This window comes from Saccopteryx bilineata, chromosome 4, assembly GCF_036850765.1.
Source record: "Saccopteryx bilineata isolate mSacBil1 chromosome 4, mSacBil1_pri_phased_curated, whole genome shotgun sequence".
Taxonomy (NCBI): domain Eukaryota; kingdom Metazoa; phylum Chordata; class Mammalia; order Chiroptera; family Emballonuridae; genus Saccopteryx; species Saccopteryx bilineata.
The window spans coordinates 190,944,505-190,953,450 of NC_089493.1; the positions used below are offsets into that span (position 1 = coordinate 190,944,505).

The 8,946-nt window shown below is 51.4% G+C and overlaps 1 long non-coding RNA gene across 1 annotated transcript; it reads right to left on the minus strand.

The window, feature by feature from the left end:
* Positions 1-340: 340 nt before the first annotated feature.
* LOC136333700 (uncharacterized) lies at positions 341-6,281 on the minus strand. The gene is made up of 3 exons (XR_010731076.1): positions 6,143-6,281; positions 5,621-5,654; positions 341-473 (listed from the first exon to the last, which is right to left on the minus strand). It is a non-coding gene; the product is annotated as an uncharacterized lncRNA (long non-coding RNA).
* Between the last annotated feature and the right edge of the window lie 2,665 nt (positions 6,282-8,946).

Genomic DNA, 8,946 nt, shown 5'->3' on the forward strand with positions numbered 1-8,946 from the left:
GTGTGGGGCTCTCTCAGACTGCCAATCTTGGGCTGCGGGCGGTCAGCCCACATCTGGTAGTATTGGTTGGCCAGCAATGTGGGGCTCCCCCAGACTATCGACCTTGGGCTGCGGGTGGTCAGCCCACCCCTGCCGGCGTTGGTCGGCCAGCTCCGTGCAGCTCCCCCAGACCTGGCCCTCCCCTGCGCTTCCTCCTGCCCTCCGTTCATGACCCTCTTCCCTCCGGCCAGAGCTGACCAGCAGCCTCAGGCTCAGGCACAGTCACAGCGAGGGAGCCACCCAGGGTGCTCTGTCACCACCACAGGCTGCGGAAGGAACTTCGGGCACCTAGAGACACAAACGGAAACATGGCGGACACAGCTGCCAGGCCCTGCGTGGAGGGACCCGCCCGCCTTCCTCCGATGGTCTTTGGAACGGGTTCATTTCTCCTTGGATGTTTCCACAAAAAGTTATACTTCCTTCCTGGCAAGACCCTAGGGGGAGGTTTAGAAGAAATTCAGGTTAAGTTTTCCGGGGAAATGCAACAGCCGCTCGGGGTGAAGTCAAGGGCTTTGAGATGAGACAAGTGTGGGTTCGAAGCCCAGCTCTGCCACGAGCCGTCGCGATGACGATGGCGGTTCACCAGAGGAGGGACTGTCTGCACAGCACCCTGCTCAGCCCTTCATTCAGTCTCCAGTGAATCCTCACAACCGCCGCACGAGCTCGGTGACACTCACAGAAGAGGAAACTGAGGCTCTGGTCCCCCCCGGGGGAAGCAAGGTGGCTGAGTGGCGTCCACCTTGGGCAGGATTGGTCACAGTAGCACCCCTTGCCCGGTGGAACGGGACAGAGTGATCTTTCATAAACATGACCTCACCTGTTCTGTGGGAGATAAGGTGTTTGCTAAACTTTGTTGGAGGAGCAGGACCTTCCTTGTGACCTCCGCCGGGGCCGGCTACCTGCTCAGACCGGCTGCGGGGGCCTCCAGCTGGGCTTGCCCAAAATACAGCACCCAGCACACGGCACTGTGTCTGTTTAGTGTAAATAGAGGCCAGTGCTCTCGGGATAAAGGACAAACAGGTCACAGCTGGGAGAGGGACGGTGGCCTCCTCCCAAGCCAGTGTCCGTGAAAACCTTTGCAATTTGGGGTTCAGTCCCATGAGGGGGCATTAGCTCTCTCTGGGGTGCTCTCTGGGGTCGGGGCTGGCATCAGGACCTCCGGGGAGCACAACCGCCTAGGGAGGCATTTACCCAGAATGCCATGTGAAGGATGCCCCCTGAAGTTGTGCCGAGGGGCAGCCTGGCGTGTGTACCGGGAAGTTGCTACCGTTCCTTACCGGATTCTGAGCAACCTAAGCTGGCCACCCCCCCACCCCGCCCTCACCATGTGCCCTCCTCTCAAAAACCAGCAGAGTTCTTGGCTGTCTAAAATTGGTATTGGGCAGTCAACTTGAACCTTTTCTTATCAGAGCCGGACCTCCCTCCAGTTCCCACAGCACGGCAGGGGCACACGAGTCCCTAACCGGACCAGAGCTCTCCGGACCCTCTCCAGGGAGCAGAAACCCTGCAGATACACAGCTCAGAGCCCGGCGAGGAATGTCCCTGCCTTGCTAATTCTTGGGGCCTCCTACACATGGGCCAGGAAAATCATGTTTTCGTTTTCAATTCAGGTTCTTGGTATATAAAATAAATAAATAATTAAGGAAATGGTAACACAGCTTTACCAAAAAAAAAAAAAAAAAAAAAAAAGGAAAATGATACGATTAAGTCATTTGCATTTAACAGAGAAACACATTCCACATGACTAAGTGTAGAACTCACGTAGAGATGATATCCAAAGTTTGAATTGGAAAGCCTTCCTGCATATCAGACCTAGGTCGTATTTCTGTCCTGCTCCACAATGTCATCCAAAAGTGAAGGATTTAACTCAGTAAGTAGTGAGGTCCCCATCACTGGGGGCGTGCAAGCGGAATGAGTACCACTGAAGGGAATCACTGCATGGGCCTGAGGCTGTTTAGGAAACATGAACTGCAGGACCCTCCTGGCACCAAAGGCAGATTTGGTTCTATATCTGGGGCTACCGAGGCCCTTTCTGCTGTTTCAACCGGGCTGTGAACAAGGGAGAGAGTCTGGGAGGCCCTTCAGCGGACAGCATCTCTAGGGCAGGATGGGGTTTGGTGGAATGGATCAAAAACCCAGTTTGAGGGTCAAAGAATGTATGTCACAAGGAGCCAAGGGTTTTGCTTCTGTGAGTCTCAGTTTCCTCATCTGCAGAATGGGAATGAACATTTCTGACGTGTGGGGCTTAGATGCCCACTGACTGAGATAATCTGTGTGTGGAGCCTGAGTCTGTTCCAGGCAGAGTTGGCATTCATAAAGGTAGCATAAGCGGTATGAGGCATGCTCTGAACAGTCGGGGACTCAAGGGGGGCAGCAGCTGATTTTTGGCTGCAGCTACCTAGACATCCCCTCACCACTTCGGAGGGTGATTACCAAGGGCTTCTGAGCAAGTCAGAGCACAGGGATGGGGTGGCTCTCTCTCTGGCTGTCTTTCTCCCCTCCACCTCCACGGTTCCAGAATCACCACCCAACAGCTCTGTCCTCTCAGAACCCAAATGCTTGACCTGCTCTGGCCATGTTAGAGTCCTGGGCATGGGATCTGGGGACAAGCATGGGTGAGTGACATCCCTTGGGACCTATGTATAACTCCTGGGCGGGTGTTGTCTGTAGGCCTAACTAATTCTGACCAGCAGATCAAACACACTGGCAGTCATATAGCACCTTTATAATAATGATTGCCATTTGTACAGCTCTTGCTATTTGCCACTTACGTGCTGTGTGACCTTGGCCAGTTACTTCACCTCTCTGAGCTTTAGAGGCCTTATCCTTAAGTCAGAGAAAATAACAAGACCTAGTCATAGGGTGATTGCGACAGTAAAATTGGATCATATGTGAAAAACAGAACATCGCTGGGTACCTAGGAAGTTCTCAATGTACAGTTAGTGGTTGGTGTGTGTCAGGCACTGTGTTATTTACAAGTGCTTTGAATGTGTGATTGTCAGGACAGCCTTTGAAACATCTGCTATAATAATGCTCACGTTCCAGGTGAGAGTGGAGTCAACACTACCCTAGACCACCAGCAAAAGGCTCACCCAGAGTTCAAACTCTGATCACCTCCCTCCAAAACCCACGCTCCCAACCTTCACACGCTTATCCACGTGGAAGAAACAGGTAACTGTCCCATGTCACCTCACCACCCTCCCTTTTTCAGGTAAAAAATAAACAACTGCCACCACAACGGCAGTGTGCCCACAGCTGTGACACTGAACGGCCACACACACCCTCAGGCACTGATGATCCTGACTTGGCAGGGAGGCAATCCCCTGGAGAGAGCTCCGCTGGAGTTTGAAGAGAGATGTCCTTGTTTGGGAAACAGCTGCCCTTGACCCTGACGTCACAGCTGGGGACACGGTGCCTGGAGAGTAGACTTGCCTTCGTCACCCGCAAGTTAGGAGCACAGTCTGGGGCCTCCTCCCCGCGAGGGCCGTGTTCTCGCCACTCGGAGCCCCTCTGCCTGATGCCACTCAGGCCGCGCCTCTCGGGGCTCCATTCATCCCCAATCCTCTTTCCGATTAGTCCATCGTCCCGCTGGTCGGGCCGCTGTGGCTCTGCTCATCAACGCGCTCTTTGGTCCTTGACCATCTGACAGTCCTGGAGATTCCGGAAGTCCCATCCCGGTCGCCCCTGGCACTGGGCCCGTCCGTGTTTGGCTTTCTCGTTCTGCACTTCCTAATTCTATTTCTGGGGCTTAATTATGATTACACAGCTTCATTACGTAGCGTTGATTTAAAGTAATGGCCCCAATTAAGAGTGAATTTTAATTAAGCTTAATTCAGAGCCTGCCTTCCCTTGCCAAAGATTTGCAGCCCGAGAAGGGGAAATGGCCTGTTCCAGCACAAACTTTGACCTTCATGCTGCTGGGCCATCTCGGCCAGAGAGATGGGTTTGCTCGCTTTCCCGGCCTCAGGAGTGCATCTCCTCACCAGGTCGCGGGGGTGTGAACCATATCTCACCTTCACCCCCCAGCGGCAAACTCAGAGCCCCAGCAAACAGGACACCGCTAACCTTGCAGGAAGGGTACCTGTTTTTCCCGGGCTCAGCCCAGGGATTGGCGTCTGTGTGGCTTTACCTCCTGGCTGACTACCAACCACATCGCTCATCCTGTCATATGGACTTAAACCCCTTTCCCTCCCACCATTCGTAATACCCACTTTGCAGATGAGAAAACTGAAGCCCCAGGAGGCTGAGGCTCAGCTACTGAGGGCAGGGAGCCAATTGGAATTCATGTCTATGAGTTTGGGCAAAACTCACCACCTCGCATTCCCTGCTGGGCCCCTTAGATGAGCTCATCCCAAATGGGAGGGTTCATAGGACGTGCGGGTGAGTTTTGACAAGCCCTCACACACGGCCACATATTGAACAGTGAGAAAATCTTCAACCCAGTTGTCTTAAAATGAAACTTCCCATCCTTTCCTTTAAAACTGCCAGCCATCAACGGTCATCATACAAACAAAACAATGAAAAGGACAGCAATGTTATTAAATCCAAACCAGAAACCCTGAGATGCTAAAGGCCCAGCATTCAGGCCCCATCTGTCTTTATTTTTTTAAAAAAAAAAATCAAAGGAGAGAGAGAGGAGATGAGACTAATGTTAAAAATCGAGCAGCAGATGGACTGTGACCTTGATGTAAGCAGAGTGGAAAGACAATTGGAGAAATAATCATTACATCCTTCTGCGACTCAATGTTATTTCAAGTCCCATCCACATGTTACCTAAAATCAACTCCCCCATTTACCCAGCCCTTCCAGAGCCCCTGACCGAAGCCGATTGGGCACCTGGCTCCAGGCTTTGCCTGTGCAGCACTACCCTTTGCTGCTCCAGGAGTGACCAAACTCTAGCCAGAATTCTGGCTGTCCTTCTCCCCCAGCCCTGGGACAAGGACAAGGTGTGGACATTCCTTCAGTGTGTCAAGTCAAAACACAGTGAAATCAATCCGCTCCCCGGGGCGGCCGGTGTGGTCAGTTCACCTGCTGAGGACGTGCTGGACGGCCCCGTAAGCAGTCCCTTTTATGGTATCGAGTGCCCACCGTAGAAAATCCCCCACTGAGCAACTACATTCTATCAACATTTTGATTTTTCTAGAGGCAGATGGATAGTGAAAAATGAGATTCAATTACCTTGAAAATACAAGGGCAATTTTACTCACAAACGCCGTACTTCAAAGCTGCATTTGAAAACAGGCATTCAAATGAGGCCCGGGCCCAGTTAAAAAGGAGATCGTTTATAAATTCCCTCCCATCTACCCCTTCTGACTAAGGAAGAGTCAGGCTCCCTTAGACACAGAAAAAAGACAAATGGGCTTGAAGTGCAATGAAATAAGCACTTTCTGACTCTAATCCGAGCCGGAGAACTTTTCCATTAGAAGCTGGATATTTGGAAGATCCATCTGCTTAAACTGAACCAGTCTAGTGACTGGGGGGTTCTCTCCATTGGAGCCGAAGCGGGGACTCTGCTCTTTTCCGAGGGACGTGGAATGAAATTACAACCCAACCTCTTACCAGAGCCAGCTCATTGACTCACCTGCTCACAAGTGCTGCCTAGGGCACGTCTGCACCTGGGCAAGAGGAAGAAGAAGACAGCCCTGACTGACCCAGACAGACAGACATGATGGAAATTTATATATGTCAGGCTACCAAGCAGATATAATGACAAACCCCCCTCCCCCCTTTGGAACCACTCGTTTATTCTTTCTTGATATTTTTATTCCTGGCCCAGGAGTGATTTTTTTTTTTCAAACACCACTGATGGCTTCTCAAGGCAAACATAGACACCATATTTCCTCCGCCCACGAATAACTACAGCTGGACCCAGACTGCTGAATTCCTACTCTGCACGGTACCAGCCGTGGAGCTTGGGCCTCAGTCTCCCCATCTGTACAATGGAGATGACAGCAGCACCTACCTCATAGGACTGTTGTGAGGATTAAGTGAGAGCGTGCTTAGCGCCACGCATGGCACAGAGTCAGCGCTCCGTGACAGGTGGTTAATATTAAACCTGCCTGAGGCTCGTGTCCCTGGGTATCCCCGAAACCTACTGACTTGCCTGTTGGGAGAAGACACTCTTAAGCTCAGAAGTATTCAAAAGGTCCCCGGGAAGGTGGCGAGCGGCTAGCTCCTCCCAACGCTTCTGAGATGCTTCTCGGTCTCCGTGCAATTCTCTACGCCGTGTGCTTGGACCAGCTCCGGTGTGGAAATCCAGTCTACGTATCCAGAGAAAATCCATCCCGGCTCCGTGTGTGCACACCAAAACCTACACACATGTCCATCCCGGCTCCGTGTGCGCACACCAAAACCTACACACACATGGGCATTTCTTCCTCCCTGTGCGACTCCCTGGCACCTCTTGGCAAAATCCAATCCCTGTAGGTGACATCTTGTTAGGGTGGCTGTCCAGCCCTACGATAAAATGTGCTGCTTCTCCCCGAGTGAAGCTCAATTCGCCCAGCTCGGGGATTTATACCAAGCAATGAAATCCACAAAATAGAGAAATGCAAATAGATTGTAGAATATAATATTATCATTGTCAACACTAAAGACTTCTATTTACTGCCCCCCAAAAGAAAATACACCCGCAGTCGTTTGTTTCAGGGGACGCAAGAAAAGTTTCAACAACTAACAGGGCATGTTTCTGAGCAAAATATGTCCCATATGTGATGTTGGAACACACATCGTCAGTGGCCACTTGTGCATCTGTGTTCTCGCAAACAAACCTGTGGTGTCGAGTTAGAGAAGGTCACTTCCAGCCTGCCTCTCCGAGCCACAGGCCACCACCTCTGTCCACAAACAAACCGAAGAGCAGAGATTTATTCGGAGGGACAGGCCCTCTGAGGCAGGTCTCCGCTGGCTGGCACGTCTCAGGACCTGGGGTCTGAGGGGTTTCCCACTGTCTTCCTGAGGCACTAAAGGCAGACAGAGGGGAGGTCGAGGAAGTGGGTGGCACGTGTTGCTTTGGGCAAAGGGGAGGCTGCAAAGAGAAGAGACAGCACAGGAAAACAGGAAATTATGGGGACAGTGACATCCATCTTTTCTCTCTCGTGGCAACTCGACCCCTACATCCCCACCTGTTGCACAGGATTCCGGCAACGGATGAGACCAGTTCTTTTTGTGGGTTTGGATGAAGAACAAACCTGTGATTTTATTTAGGGATTTGGGTGTCATATTCAGCCTGGTCACAGCGATGGTTTCATTTCTGTCTGCTGTCTGAGAAGGACCTAAATGTATGAGGCTTTAAACAGGAACAGTTACCTAAAGGATATTTTGTGTAAAAAAAAAAAAAATTATATATATATTTAGCAGACTGCCTTAGCAGCCCTAGGAAATATGCAGGTATGACTGTGACCATTGTACAGATGAGAAAACAGAGGCTTGACAAAATGAAATGCATTGCCCATGGTCACCAGCTCGTAAGAGGGAGCATCAAGATACAAATTCAGGTCTGTCTGACCCCAGAAGCCTCGCACCTGAACCCTCCCCCATCAGGAAAGCCCTACGTGGCCTGGGCTTGGGGCCCTGACATGGGTGGGTCACCCCCACTTCACAGGTGGGGAAGACACTGTGGTTCTGCTCACAGATGAAGAGCCCGACGCGTGAGAGAGGAGGAGGCGTTTGCCCGAGTCACACAGACACTATGTCGCGTGACCGGGGTTTGGTCCCCAAGCCCTGTGGGTCAGGAAGCGAGAACTTGAAGACGCAGTGGTCATGCCTCTTCCAGCCCCTCCCTGTGAGACCTACACGTGGGGTGAGTTCCATGAGTTTCAGCCACCAAATCGGTAACTTCATTTTGCATTTTTGCATCCACAGGTTCCTATTTTTGTTTTATTTATTTATTTTTTTTACTTGCAGCTCATTTGGACAAAGAATGTCACCCGTATTTGAGAAGTTGGTCGAGAAAGGAGCTCTTGTCTGTCCCTGGGGCTGGAGGGGTCTTGACAATTAACTTTGATTAAAGAAGGAAAAGAAGAAGCTTCATCCTTGCTCCCAAGGGTCAAATGCCATGATCCCCCCAACTCAGTCCTAACCCATCCCTCCATCCCAGATGGCCTCTTGAGTTCCTGTATGTGCCCCCAAGTCAGGACAGGGCCCAAGGCGTGGTGAGCTCTATTAGTGTCCTCTCCCTGGGCCCCTCGTCACAGGGTAGCCACAGTGGGAGAGGGGTCATTTATTCAGGCAACGAGTACTGGTGACCAGTGAAATGGTGAGCACTGCGCCATGGGCTGGGGATGGACAGAGAGTGACACAGTTATGTTCCCTGGTAACTGGCTCTTATATCCTAGTGGGGACACAGCCAAGAATCAGGCAAACAGATAAAGCAGTCCAGCTAGCAGATAGTGCTAAGTGTTAAGAAAATAATGAAACAGCGGTGTGCTATTGGGGGTGGGGGAGGGTAACATTAGAACCAGAAGCCCGAGAAGGCTTCCTGGAGGAGATGATGCTGAGTGGGGACCTAGCTGCTGGGAAGGAGACCTGGGCATTTTTTTGGGCAGTCACCACATCAGAGTTTCCATGAAGGTCTCAAAGATCCCTAGACTCTAATTTCAACCAACAATGAGTCACAGTCACTCTTCAAATGCCACCACCCCATGCCCAAACCCCCCCACCCCACCCTACCACACCCATGATGGCAGTTTGTTTAGCCAACAGAAAAAAATCATTCTACAATACACTTGGTGGGAGAGGTCCACGGGGAAGGGGAGGGCTCCAGTCTCTCCTTCAGACAACGGTCATCCTGGGGGACTCAGAACATCCACAGCCTAGCTAGCACCTGCTGTAAGGGCTTTGTCCCCAGAGTTCATTTCCACAAAGTCTGCACCTGCCCTTTTGAAACTTCTGCAAGAAAGGGGTGCTGAT